General features: G+C 50.1%; 1 pseudogene; it reads left to right on the top strand.

Annotated features, from left to right (window-relative positions):
• The first annotated feature begins 5,007 nt into the window (after window positions 1-5,007).
• Window positions 5,008-8,263, top strand: LOC125943742 (uncharacterized; annotated as a pseudogene).
• Window positions 8,264-11,424: the final 3,161 nt, after the last annotated feature.

Here is an 11,424-nt window from a genome sequence, read left to right as displayed (position 1 = left end):
AAGTATAGATGCACCTGAAGAAAACAGAAAATTTTCTATAAGGCGTCCTCGCGCATCTAAACGAGAGTCTCCCCATAAGGGGCTATGAGCGTTCACATCACCAACAACTATGTATGGCGGAGGAAGTTCATCAATGAAGCTTTGAAACTGTGTCTTGGAAAGTTGATAACAAGGAGGGACGTAAATCGAACTAATTGTGACTAGCTTACCGAACAGTACTGCTCGGACAGCAACTGCCTCAAGGGAAGTTCGGAGGTTTAATTGCCGACAGGCAACACATTTATCGACTATTATAGCGACACCGCCCGACGAGGCGATAGCGTCGTTGCGGTCCTTCCTAAAAATGCTTTGAGATGCGTCTCCTGGACACACAGCACCCTCGGACTGTACTTAAGAAGAAGCTCTTTGACATCATCAAGGTTACGAAGGAGACCCCTAACTTTCCATTGTAATATTTGCGTGTTCATAATGAAAGAGGAGTTTGTGCTGTGTGTTCAGGGAATGGAAATCAGTTCACAGAGCCTTTGTTGGGCCCTGTGATGCGGGATTTTTCTTTTCTGGAGCGATCGCGAGAATCTCGCCGCTCCCTAGGCGCTGATGGCGCCGTCTGGCTGGTTGTTGCGTCCATCGCGTCTTGCAAGGCGCTGGACACGCGATCTTGCAAGTGCTGTGTTGGACGTGGAGGCCTCGTCTCAAGAGACGAGACCCTTCAGGCCACCAGCCCGGAGTTCGATGGCCCCATTTTCTGGGATGGCGGCGCAGCGCTAGCTGCAGCCGCCGAGGGGAGGATGGCGTCACCGCCGGCTCACTGTGTGCGGGCCGGACAGCCGCCGGAGGCCGTTGTGGCGCTGCCCCCTGACGCGCCACTTCGGCAAAACTGGTTTTTGGCAGGTACGATACCCGCCTGCGTGCCTCTTTGAACGATATGTTTTCCTTCACTTTGATTGTCACGATTTCTTTTTCTTTTTTCCAGGATGGGCACGATCGCGAGTATGCGGGGTGCTCCCCATCACAATTCACACAGTGTGGCGCGTTCTCACAATTTTCAGATAGGTGTTCATCGGCACATTTGGCACAGGTTATTCGGCCTCGACAGTTCTCATAACTGTGGCCAAACCTCTGGCATTTGAAGCAGCGGAGGGGATTTGAGATATAAGGCCTGACCCGGATCTTTACATAGCCTGTCTCGATAATCTCGGGAAGCACACTTGAGCCGAATGTTAGGATTAGATGCTTGGTTTGAATCTCTTTACCACCACGCCTCATCTTAATTCTTTTCACATTGATGACATTCTGGTCACTCCATCCCTCCAAAAGTTCAGTCTCAGTTAGCTCCATTAGATCGCCATCGGAGATGACACCACGAATGGTTTTCATAGAACGGTGTGGGGTGACACTCACTGGAATGGCCCCCAAAGACACAAGATTAGGTAGCTTTTCATATTGAATTTTATCACGGAGTTCAAGCAGTAGATCACCGCTTGCCAACTTGGAAACTTTGTAACCTGGGCCAAAAGCTTCCATCAGTGATTTTGCAACCAGGAAAGGTGAGACGATTCTTGCTGACTTTCCTGCTTTGTCAGAATGTATGACATGAAATCTTGGAAAATTATCAACTTGGCGGCCAAAAAACTTGAAAATTTCTTCGGTGCGCCCTCGTTTATCAGGGCGATCAGTGAGTTGGGGGAATGACGAAAAAGGCATAAAGGTAACGACAATTTCAGTAGCTATGCCAGCCGCCCACCACCGAGCCCAACAAGGGGACGCTACGAGACCCGAAGGAGACACAGACGCCAGCTGTACGTAGCCACTATAACCTAATATAATAGCCCCAAGGTTGGATAAATTACACCAGGTTAACCCTTGCTGCCTGGAAAATTGGAAGTAAAACGAAGCGGAAGAGAAGACAGGAGAGATGGAAAGAGAGAGAGAAAGACGAACGTTAGAGAGAGAGAGAGTCAGGTAAAGGCAACTACCGATTTCCCCCGGGTGGGTCAGTCCGGGGGTGCCGTCTACGTGAAGCCGAGGCCAAAGGGGTGTGTTTGCTCCGTTGAGGGGCCTTAGAGGTCCAAACACTCAGCGTTGGCTCAACCCCCAGTTTCCCCTTTTCCCCGGACACGGCTCAGCCGCGCACGGTTAGACGCGGGACGGTCCAACCGTCGTGTGCTCGGGTACGTGGTGCCTTCAAAAGTGAATTAGGTGTTCTCCAAGCAGAACAGAAGGAGCCTCTTCAAGTCAGGAACGTCGATGGGTGTCCTTTCTGGTAGGGTAGGGTCATCGTCCAGAGCGGCGGTGCAAGTTTCCGCGGCGAGTCGAATAGGAACGCTTGTAAGAAGCGACACGACGTCGAACGAGAAAAGCGCTTCCTGATCGTCATGATCGTACTCTCAGCGTGTGGCTACCCGAGGTCGTTTGTGAACTCGGTTCACAAATTACCTCGGTGTGAAGACTGCGACTGCGTATATATCGGCGAGACAGGCAATTTCGAACAGCGGTTGAAGCAGCATGTCAACGATGTCAAAAAGAAAGTCGCATCAAACGCCTTGGCAGAACATGCAGGTGACTTGGGCCACAGGATTGATTCGGATAACGCCAAGATATTAGAAAAAGAAAGAAATTTGATTTGGAAGACACCACTTGGAATCCCTCTTAATCCAAATGACAGATAATACCCTCAACCGGAATGACGGAACCCTCCTCCCCATCTACACGCGCTGCTTACGTCATATTTCAAAACCATATAAACATTGTATCGCACGTCCTTGATTTCATTGTGAACAAGGCTCCCGTCAGGGGAGCCGAAACGTCTTTTCTTGTATTCTTTCTGTGGTCGGTGTTCTTCTTTTTTGTGGGCCTTACCCCAGAAGCCAATGACTCCCAACAACAGACCAATAAAGACGCACTCATCACATTCCATGAAATTTCCACACATTACAAACACCAACGCCTAACGATCCACCTCTCTCTGTGTCGAGCACGCGCCAGAGAGAAATATTGTGGCGCCAACTACAAACTCGCACTTTTCTTACCCCACGCACTTTGAACTTATTCTTTCCCGACACATACCCGACACCCAAGTGTCGCTTCTGCCCTGTCCAAACAGCAGATCTCTCCCATATAATGTGGAAATGCCCCATCAAATATCCCCCCCGCAACCTCAAACCATTAATTAGTAGCGAGGAGCTGTGGGAGACTGCCCTGCGCAGCTCCGATCCCACCCTGCAGGACCGAGTCCTGAGGTGGGCTGAGGAGGTAGCGGAGGCCTACCACGACTGGTAGGCGGATGTCTGGCAGCACAAGGTGCTAAGACTGGAGCACACAGGCCTCCCTCTCTCCCCCCCGGCCCCTCCCCTTTCTTAAAAAGGGAAATAAAAGTTCATTCATTCATTCATTCATTCATTCATTCTTCTTTTTTCCTTCGTGGTTCAAGTGTGCCAACACATCAAGACGAAGTGAGCCATGCGACGTGAAGTTCTACCGCATCCCTATAGACAACAGGTGAGCACTGTGCAGTTTACTTCCCGGTTTTTATTTGTGATAGTAATTGTGCGCAGTCGTACATGGCTGTCCGGTGGTGAGGCAGCAGCTAGCTGATTTGAAAACACAACGATGGCGTAAATCACTATGCCAGAAGCAGCGAACATAAAGATCCTGATAAATATAGTACCACCTGTGCGTATCGCAAGGAACGCGTCTGTAGGTGAGCGCTTTGTTCTCATTTCTAGCTAATTGGTCGCCAGCGTTTAAAAATTCGGATCTGAGAATTAAGGTTGACATATCACAACTAGTACTCTGCCGCGACGCGAAACGAGCTCAGTTTTGTATGTTCCAACTGCGATGTTATGATTTATGATCTTCAGGATGGAAGTGTTTTTAACCTACGCTGGAAGGATGGACCTAATGGGTTTGCCCAGAGACAAGGTCAACAACCCCAGAATATGCTCGGTGCACTTCACGGAGGTGGGTTTTATGGACCGAGCGAGAAGCAGGCCGTGAGAAGCCATTCTGCGCATTGGCCGTTAGAGCAATTACAATAAATGGTTTTTACATGTGCGTACATGAAACACCATCCGCGTTTTGTTGCATCCTATAGTGCCCAACTATCTGCTCTAATTCCGGTTTTCGCAAGCGAACACAATAAAGTTAGTCCAAAGAACTGTTGTGTTGTAAGTGGAATTATTTTTTTATACAATTTGGGCACAAGCACGCAGCACGAATGCACGAATGGCACGGCCGGACAGTAGAGGAGCGTGGAGCGCGCGCTTTGGTCCGGCAGTGCGTCTGATAACGCCCGCGACAAAAAAAAAAGAAGAACGCGCCGCGGACAGCTAAAGAAATAAAAAAAAGGGCATTGACAGAGGCATGAGGGAGGGTGAGGCCTAGCATAGGAGAGGGATAGGAAAGTCAAGAGGGAACGGAGAAACAAGCGGAACAATGTTATCATAAAAAAGTTGTCGCAGTTTCACCTGAAAGGCGAAGCATCAATTGCGATAGCAAATTTGTAGAGAGCTATACGGAGTAATGATATTAGCTTTATCAGCTGTATAAACTTGGACATGCAGCAGCACCGGCAACACGCAGAACTGTTGTCGACGCCGTCGGCGTTTTGCCCGGCGTTCGCACAAAATGCGTGCGGCATTGGTGAGTGTTGCCGGAGCGTCTGATATAAATAGGCACTTGGTGCCGCAGCTAAACGTCGCCTCCCTCCCCCCCCCTCCCCCATGGCCTTTCGCGCGTAGGAAGAGGCGCGTTTGCTCTACATATATGGTGATTGTAAAGGAGGAAAGAGACGCCTACTTCTGCAGCCCTTAAGGGAGCACGGCGCAGAACGCGCGTTTGTTCTCCGCCGTGCGTTCACTCCCCGTGAAAGCGCGCGCCCCTCGCGCCCTTTCACTCGCACATACAGCGTTCGGCCAACACCCTCTTGGCGCTGAGCCGTGCTCCCTCAAGGGCTGCAGAAGATAGCGCCAACCTTTCCCTTTCCCTCAAGAACCACTTATCATCAACACCCTCTAGAAAAATATGAAGGCCTTAGTTCTTTTCCCTTTCCACTCGCGCTACGTCAGCAGATGGGGCGGACGCATGAGGCGGCGAGCGCGTTTTGCGGTTTTGCCCGTCGCCGCGACACGACGCATCCGCGCGTCCGGATCGCGCTGGTGCGCGTTGATCGCGCGTCTCCAGAAACTCATTCCCCGGCGCGTATGTACAGTCGTACATCTCTTCGCTGTTCAGTCGGACGTGTTTTCCTCGCTGTGAAAAGAATCCCGCCGCGATGCCGTGCAAATGCTGTGTACCTCGATGCCGCGGAAACTACACGGGGGACACGAACGTGCACGTCTTCAAGTTCCCGAGAGATCAAGCTCTAAGGGACGCTTGGATTCACGCTGTGCCACGGGAAAACCTCACGGTCACCGAACATTCCAGGGTAAGTTTTTTTATTTAGGTGTTAGTTAATTGAAAGAATACAAACGTACATGTGTAAGTGGCTCATGAGCCGCATGTTTGTGTGACCTGTAGCCGTCGGTTTGCTGATTGGAGCGTATTTTTTTTTCTAGGTATGTGAACTTCATTTCATGGACGAGGACATTATTCGAGACGCGACGCATACAGATCAAGCAACTGGCCGCGTAATGACAGTGCCGCTATCTCATGTGCGCCTTCGCCCAGACGCTGTACCGTCGAAGTTCCCGAATCATTCGAACTACTTGTCCAGAAAGACCGCGAGGAGAGAAGATCCTGACTCCAAGCGCGCGCGAATAGAGAATGCAGCCCTTCAGAAAGCCATCGCTGAATCCAACGAGGCATTTATCAGAGCACGCGAGGAGGATAAAGTCAACAGTGTGAGCGAACTTGCCAACCACTTAAGGAGCCAAGGGATGAAGTTCTGGGATGTTATCGAAAGAAATGAAAGGCTTCTTCTCATTCACATTGTCGACGATGAAGCACCGTGGTTGAAATACTCTGTTTGCGTGAAAGGAGATTTGAGCGTGACACTACACGTTATGAAAACGGCCGTAAAAAAGCTCGGTGCAAATCTCTGCGTTCCCGAAATCGCTAACAGTAAAAGGGGTATGGTGGAACTCCTGGAAGGCATCGAGAAGTGGGACTGTGACCCGATGTCCAACTCAGTCGCCGAAATTTGCGAGGCTGTTTGTTTACTGCTTGATCAGCTTTGCACGTCCCAAGCAGAAGATGACGCCAACTGTATTCAATTTCTGAAAGAGCAAGTCACCTTGCACCTATCGAAAAAACAGCGCAGGCGCTACTCTGCTGATTTCATGATGTTTTGCAGTATTGTTTTCACTATATCGCCCCATGCATACGCGTTCATACGTAGCCATGGAAGCATCACCTTGCCGCATCCTATGACGATAAGATCAGTGTGCTCGTCTTATGGTATGAGTCCTCAACAAGAGCATCAGAGTGAAACATTCCTCAGCTACATGACAACAAGAATTTCTGACCTGAAAGATGACCAGCGCTTTGTCACAGTTATGGTTGATGAAATACATATAAAACCTTACTTTGACTACAAAGGAGGCAATATTACCGGCGCTGCATTTAATAGAAATGAAGCTGCTAACTATGCGCTCGTTTTCATGGTGCGCAGCGTGACGTGTAAATTCAAAGAAGTTGCGCACATCGTGCCGGTGCACCGAGTAGAGGCGGAGTTCCTGCAAAAGACGCTTAAAGACGTGATTTGTGGGCTGGAAAAAATTGGGTACCGGGTTATGTGCGTCGTCAGCGACAACTCTGTGAACAGAAAAGCGATGTCACTTTTCGAATCACCTCCGTGTAACAGAATTGTGTACCAACATCCATCAGACCCTTCAAGGCCGCTGTTCTTCGTTATAGACCCAGTGCACATTCTAAAATGCATACGAAATAACTGGATCAATCAGAAGAATGACCAAATTTGTTTCTACTTCCCGGAGATCCAAGGAGACACACCAGAATCAGAGTGAATGCAAACAGCGTCATTTGCAACAATCAGGGACCTTCACAGCAAAGAGTGTGACCAGCTGTTGAAATATGGCTATGGGCTGTCAAGAAAAGCCCTCTACCCTTCGAGTCTTGAAAGGCAGGACGTAAAGCTTGCTTTACAAATCTTCAATGACTATTTACCAGAGGCGTTACGTGCTCTTGGAGCAAAGCACAACCTATTCTCTTTCGAGGCCACGGCTACATTCGTCGAGATCATACTCAAGTGGTGGAAAATTGTAAACGTCAAAACTCCATGGAAGGGAGAAAGGCTTAGAGATCACTTCCAACAACCAGTGCTTTCCATTGATAACGATCCAAAAATTGACTTCTTGCACATGTTTCTGAAGTGGCTGGATGAGTGGAAGAACAAAGGTTTTGACAACGGTACTCTGACAAAGGAGACTCACGCTGCTCTCGAACACACCACCTATGCGCTTGTTGAGCTCGCTAGGTACACCTTCGAAGAGCTTGGAATGTCATATGTCCTTTTTGGGAAGATTCAGACAGACTGCCTTGAAGATCGGTTTGGAAAGTATAGGCAGCTGGCAGGTGCGCAATATCACATCTCCATCAGGCAGATATATGAAGTCGAAAACAAGCTGCGCCTGCAGAGCACCTTGCCTACAGTTTCCCCGGAACAGCACTGGGAATGTGTCCGAAAGCAAGTCGAGGCATTGCTTCCCAGCAGCAACGTTGTTGTTACCAGCCAGGCTCTTACGAAGATGCAGGACGTCGTCCCAGTCCTCGTCTACGTTGCAGGTTATGCAGTATACGGGACCCTTAAAAAGTTGAAGTGCGAGCAATGCAGGGACTCGTTGACCGTGGACAAGAAGATCACAGTCTCTGCCACAAACGAACATTATGGTCTTGTGAAGCAGCTGGACCGAGGAGGTTTAGTTTATCCATCAATGTTTGCACTTAACGCAGTTGCTCATAGCTACGTTGTAGTAGAGCAGCTCGCTACAGAGCCAGCACTGCTTATGATGCATAACTGCGAGTCGGCCTAGTTGGAACAGATTCATTTTCTTAAATTTTTGCGCGCAAACAAACAGGGACGAAGAAAAGGAGACACAAGGACGAGCGCTTTCTAACAACTGATGTTAGTACGTTTATTATGCTTATGATGCCTGAACAACGCCAGGTGGTAACGAAAATGACGCTACAATTGCTGGCTAGTGAAGAGCAGTCCGACTTCGATACGTGTGAGAATGGCCGCACAGTTGAATTAGTGCTTAAACACATCCTGCGGTGCAGCACCAACATTCTGCTAAAGAACTTTTGTAGGAAGCTGAACGACAAACTTCTCGACGCTGCCGATAAATCAAAAAAAAAAAGGAAAGCCACAACTCTCGAGGCCAAATAACTGCATGCATTGCTTCTAATATAAAGCCAGCACAAAAAGAAACTGGGCTTCGTAAATAAATGTTTTGCTGCTACAGTTTTCTGGCGTTCTATTCTTTTTTAAATACATGCATGCTTGTTCTTGCAGAAAAAAAAATGTTTCCGCGCAATGCACCTGCGAGACAACCTCTCTTGAACAGCGTTCCATATGTTTTTTTTTTTTTCAATCCGCCCCATCGTGTGACGTCACGCGAAGAGAGCTAAGGCCTTCATATTTTTCTAGAGGGTGTTGGTTCGGCGCGCGGCGACAATTTCATCTCCATTGACGTCATACGGAACCTCACGGCGACGGCGACGGCAGAAATCTGCTTTTGAGTGTCCATATAATTGCTATCGCAATAAAATGAAGAAATAATGTGCTATAGCGAAAGGGGGAGAGTAAAAAAGTGGTCGCAGTTTCACCTGAAAGGCGAAGCATCAATTGCGATAGCAAACTTGTAGAGAGCTATACGGAGTAATGATATTAGCTTTATCAGCTGTATAAACTTGGACATGCAGCAGCATCGGCAACACGCAGAACTGTTGTCGACGCCATCGGCGTTTTGCCCGCGTTCGCTCAAAATGCGTGCGGCGTTGGTGACTGTTGCCGGAGCCTGTGATATAAATAGGCACTTGGTGCCGCAGCTAAACGTCGCCTCCTTTCCCTCCCCCTCCCCCACGGCTTCTCGCGCGTCGGAAGAAGGTGCGTTTGCTCTACATATATGGTGATTCTAAATGAGAAAAGAGACGCCTACTTCTGCAGCCCTTAAGCGATCACGGCGCGGAACGCGCGTTTGTTCTCCGCCGTGCGTTCACTCCCCGTGAAAGACGCGCCCCTCGCGCCCTTTCACTCGCACATACAGCGTTCGGCGCGCGGCGACGATTTCTTCTCCAAATGACGTCATACGGAACCTCACGGCGACGGCTACGGCGACGCCGACGGCAGAAATCTGCTTTTGAGTGTCCATATAATTGCTATCGCAATAAAAAAAATCACGCCGCTTTTCTTGTTTTTTAAATGCGAATGCATTTCTTCGTCGGGGCATGTCAGGCGTCTGTCGGTGTCCGCGCGCCGGCAGGTGTTATCTCTCCGCTCTCACTCCCTCTCCCATAGCAACAGCTGCGGGCGCGCGCGCTTATCCTCGCCCCTAGCAACCGGAGCAGGTGTTGCGGGCGGAGTAGCGGAGAGTGAGTGGAGAGGAGGAGCGCGCTCTGGCTTGTGAGGGCGCTCGCATCGCGGGAACTCTAGGGTGCCTCGATGCCAGCGCCGCCGTTCGGCGGTGCTGGGCATCGAGGCACCCTAGGTACAGTGTACACTGTAGTACACTGTACCCTGGGGAACTCGGCGGAGCTCCTGCGTCTGTGGAGAGAGTGTAGGAGAGGGTAGGTGCAGTGCTTCGCCGCTCCTTCTCTCGCCGTTCGCTCTCTCTCCTCCCTGCGCCCCACTCTCCCGTTCGCTCGCTCGCACTAGAGTTACTGTATATGCTCCCTACGGGAGCAGAGTTGCGCGTAGGTCCGCCATCTTGCCTGGCAAGCAACCAAACCTATGTGGTGAAGCCGAACTCCGTTTTTGCAGGCGACATGCCTACCGTGTTGTCGGTCGACCATGGGCGCTTTGCCATCGCGTGTGGACCGCTTTTCCGTCTAATCGCAAACAAAGCGCATGGAAACAGCTCACTAGATAAAATAGTCAAGAAGAAAAAAGGCACTGCTGATTTTTAACGCGCGGCGTGAGATGGAGCGCGAATAATATTAGTTGTTTTTTGGACTTGTGCCGGGACCTGTGCACCTTCTCGGAACTTTCCGCTTTCCGAGCGATTGGTGCAGTTGGGAGCAGAGCACCTGGTCAATTAGAGAGGTTTGTCCGGTTATCGGGTAAACGCAGGCGGACCGAGCGTTGGGGCCTGTTGGCGGCACCGTAAACGTGAGCGGCCTGTATGGTGCTGCCATCTGATGGCGCAGAGCGCAAACAGACAAAAACAGCTGATACGGCAGTAACCAAGTGTATTTTACTTCGCTGCTGGCGTAAGTTTTCGGTAGCAACACGATTACGCCACTGCCGAAAATTTACACCAGCAGCCAAGTAGAAATCACTTGGTTACTGCAATATTAGCTGTTTTTGTCTGATTACGGTGGAATTTCGATGGAACTACGATTGAACACCTGTGAGATCTGCTGCGCACGTTCCGCAGCTGACACGCACGTAACAGCGTACGCCAAGATCGACCAGATTCGCTTTGAACTTGGCTAGCGTTAACTTCCGTCAATCCAGTTCGCAGCAGCGGTGGCGTCGGGAAATACAAGAAACTGGGCGGAGCATCAGCTTCTCCTCAGTGCACGGTTGCTTGGAACCCACGTGATGGCGTTCGGCCAATGGAGGCACGATCGGCGTTCATAAATCAGACGCGCAACTCTGCTACCTTTGGTAGCATATACAGTAACTCTGGCTCGCACTATAGACGATTTGCAGCAGCCGGTTTGTGCAACTGAAATCAGATGGCGCCACCGGAGCGCCGCGCGTGTTGGACATCTCTGGCCTTGGGCGCGCAAACGAAACTACCTTTGCTCAGTCGCGAAAGCGTAGCCAGCGGCGTTTAACAAGCGCAGTTTGTCAAACGTCGAACAATATTCTGCTCCATGTGGAGATTAAGAGGGAAAATGTGTGCTGTGGTCGGATGCAAAAAATGTGATGGCGACATTAAGCTGTGGAACACGTCGGTGTGTGAAATACACGCGCCACAGCTGCATCAAGACTGCCCGTGCCCGAGGCCGTTTTCCATGCGCCGATTTCCTCAAGGAGAGAAAAACAACCTCACCCGACAATGCTGGATAGCGAACCTACAGAGAAAGAACTTCACTCCAGGCACATCGGCAAGAGTAAGTGGCAGATCATAGTCTCGAATAAGCGAACGCGCTCGGCTTGCGGAATAGTGGAAAAACTTTTCCCACCATGCGCTTGCTGTACATTATGGTCACCGTGCGTTGTTTCCGTGGCAGAACACAAGCATTAGCGATGTCGTATTGGAACAGTCACCTGCTATAAGTGATGTTTATCCTTAA

The sequence above is a fragment of the Dermacentor silvarum genome, chromosome 3 (genome assembly GCF_013339745.2).
Source record: "Dermacentor silvarum isolate Dsil-2018 chromosome 3, BIME_Dsil_1.4, whole genome shotgun sequence".
Taxonomy (NCBI): domain Eukaryota; kingdom Metazoa; phylum Arthropoda; class Arachnida; order Ixodida; family Ixodidae; genus Dermacentor; species Dermacentor silvarum.
This window is presented reverse-complemented; position numbering and strand designations above follow the sequence as displayed.